The sequence below is a fragment of the Plecotus auritus genome, assembly GCF_963455305.1.
Source record: "Plecotus auritus genome assembly, chromosome: X".
Lineage (NCBI taxonomy): Eukaryota > Metazoa > Chordata > Mammalia > Chiroptera > Vespertilionidae > Plecotus > Plecotus auritus.
Window position 1 is genome coordinate 36,710,305 of NC_137784.1, and position 2,950 is coordinate 36,713,254.

General features: G+C 52.3%; 1 pseudogene across 1 annotated transcript; it reads left to right on the top strand.

Moving 5' to 3' along the window:
• Positions 1-1,161: 1,161 nt before the first annotated feature.
• Positions 1,162-1,816, top strand: LOC308239612 (nascent polypeptide-associated complex subunit alpha-like; annotated as a pseudogene). Its single transcript has one exon. The product of its transcript is annotated as a nascent polypeptide-associated complex subunit alpha-like (transcript).
• Positions 1,817-2,950: the final 1,134 nt, after the last annotated feature.

Below are 2,950 nucleotides of genomic sequence, written 5' to 3' on the forward strand. Positions count from 1 at the left end.
GACTGGCAAGCAGCTGGAAGGCAGACCTCTTGGTCCCTCTTCCTGGCCCTCAAACTGCAATCAATTGGTGGCGGAGGCAAGGCAGAACTGGAGACTGGCTCCCTTAGTAGTCCTGCAGGGTCAATCTCAAGAGTACAGGCAAGGCACCAACAGACCAGCACTGCTGGCATGATCCCGACAGCACTGCCGGCCTCCTGGAACTTGGCCTTGGGCTCTGTGGCTGCTTCCCCTCCCTAGATGCTCCACAAGGTCACTCAAGCCTGCCCTGCTCCAGATGAAGTGTGATCACAGTACACGGAAAGAATGTAGTAAAAAAATAAAAACCAATGACCAAGCGACCAGAGGGACGACCAAACACCAGGCGCACTGTGTCCACTTACACAGCGCTAGGCACTTGAATGTGAGCAGACAGAAGGAAACAAGACCTTCAAGGCCTGTCTGCACCCCAAGGTGGGCTTGTGTTTAAAACCAAGTGGGGATCTTGGTTCCGCATCCCCTGCATAAGTTGTGTCTTCACTGTTACTCTATCTGCAACCATCCACCTTCTTGCGGACTAAGCCACCCCGGAGGACTGAGACCTAAAGAGAGTTAGAGGCTTTATGTGGCCGCCTGGTTCCTACTCGGCCCTGGGAATTGTGGCTTTGGTGTCTCTGGACAAAATGGGGTCTGCTATTGGTGTCCTGGCAAAAGCAGGGCAGGAGGGCTGCAGGCCAGGCTGTTAGTCTGGGGCTGGCGTGATGGGAGCCTTGCGGTGTTGGGGGCTGAAGCGAAGTGTGTCTGCTGTTGGGAACAGCTTCAGGATAACCTGTAGGAGGTTAAGGGGTCACGGCCTTGAAAATATGCCCCCCCCCACATGCACAAGTCATTCTTATTGTGATGAGTATTTGTGGCTTAAAACACCCTCTTTTTCCCTCTTGATTCCCGAAAGTCGGCAAACGGGAGTCCTAGAGGTCCAGCCCAGGTAGCATGAATGGTGGAAGGGAGGTGATTCAAAGTAGTGTCTGCAGTCTCCCATGGTTGGAGCCAGACCGGGCTCCTCTCTCGGGGTGTGAATGCAGTGCCAATTGCTGCCCATGTGGGATTGGAAACCTGGAATGAGAGGAACCCCTGGGAAATGGGAAGTCTGCTCTCTGTGAAGTGAAGAGGAGCGTGAAAGAAGAAATGTCCGGTGAAGCCACGGAAACCGTCCCTGCTACAGACCAAGAGTTGCCACAGCCCCAGGCTGAGACAGGGTCTGGAACAGAATCTGAGAGTGATGAATCAGTACCAGAACTCAAAGAACAAGATTCCACACAGGCAACCACACAACAAGCCCATCTGGCGGTGGCATCTGAAATCAATGAAGAACCAGTCAGTAAAGCAAAACAGAGCTGGAGTGAAAATAAGGCACGGAAAGCTATGTCCAAACTGGGTCTTCGGCAGGTTACAGGGGTTACTAGGGTCACTATATGGAAATCTAAGAATATCCTCTTTGTCATCACAAAACCAGATGTCTACAAGAGCCCTGCTTCAGATACCTACATAGTTTTTGGGGAAACCAAGATTGAGGATTTATCTCAGCAAGCACAGCTAGCAGCTGCTGAGAAATTCAAAGTTCAAGGTGAAGCTGTCTCAAACATTCAAGAAAACACAGACTCCAACTGTACAAGAGGAGAGTGAAGAGGAAGAGGTTGATGAAACAGGTGTGGAAGTTAAGGACATAGAATTGGTCATGTCACAAGCAAATGTGTCAAGAGCAAAGGCAGTCCAAGCCCTGAAGAATAACAGTAATGATATTGTAAATGCTATTATGGAATTAACAATGTAACTATCTAAATAGGAGGACCCTTTTTTGTGTGTTTTAAAAGAGTTACTGCAGCTTGGTTTGAAATTAGTACTGTTTCTATCATTAATAAAGTTATGACTTCTTGTGGGCTGAAAAAAAAAAACACAAACAACCAAGTGGGGTGACGTCGGAATTACCCAAGCACGCCCCCGCCCCCTTCACCTGCCCAGACGCCTAAGGTCCCCTTACAGCTGGGCTGAGCTGTGCTCAATACTCCCCCACCCAGTGAGCGGTGACAACACACAACTCTGCGCCAAGCCTGAACAGAACCCGCACTGAGCTCCTGCAAACTCCCCGTGAAGGCTTTGGGTCCTGCCTCAGCACCCAGGCCCAGGCTCAGGGCAAACGGACCCAGTGCAGCACCAGCTCTCCGCGCTGCTTTCCCTGCAGCCTGCAGCATGGTTTGGAGTGGCAGCTCCAAGGCAACGGATGGCTCCACAGGGAGGGGTGCTCACACTAGGAGCTCCCCCACTTGCTCGGCGATGGTCAATCCAACAGCACCTCCGCTCCCGCACTAGGTGATGGTTTGGTCCAGCACGGGTGCCCCTGCATGGCAGCTTGGATGGTGGTGGGGGCTGTGGCCTGCACCCAGGGTGGAGGCCATGGTCACGAGGTGGAGGGTCTGGGTTGGCCCAGCGACCAAACCATTGCAGAGGAGCCAAGTGCTGCCCAGTGGCCTGGACACCAGACCTGACCGCCTCTCTGGTTTGGCCCAAACATCTGAAATTCGCATTAGTTGCCAGCTTAAGAAATTGGAACGTTCACGTAAAATTAGAATTCCCCACTTCTCTTTCCAAGGTGGCTGATTGGGCTACCAACCAAGGGTGGTCGGTGTCACTTCAACCCTAAGAGTAACCCCCAGCTTGGGGGTGTGGTGAGGAGGAAGCTATCCTTTCAGACAGCTCAGTTGTGTAAACTCCTGCTGACTGTGGCACAGCCCAACAGTGTGGCCACTCAACTGCAACATAGCACAGCCATGAAACAGTGCAACTGTTAAACGAGGCCCCTCTCCAGCTTTCCAGGGGGCTCCACCTGCTCCAACCCAGTGCACCCCACTCTGCCCCAGTGAGAAAGCTTCAGTGTTTCAGCTCCAGCAGACAGAACACATCCCAGTGAAAAGGGAAA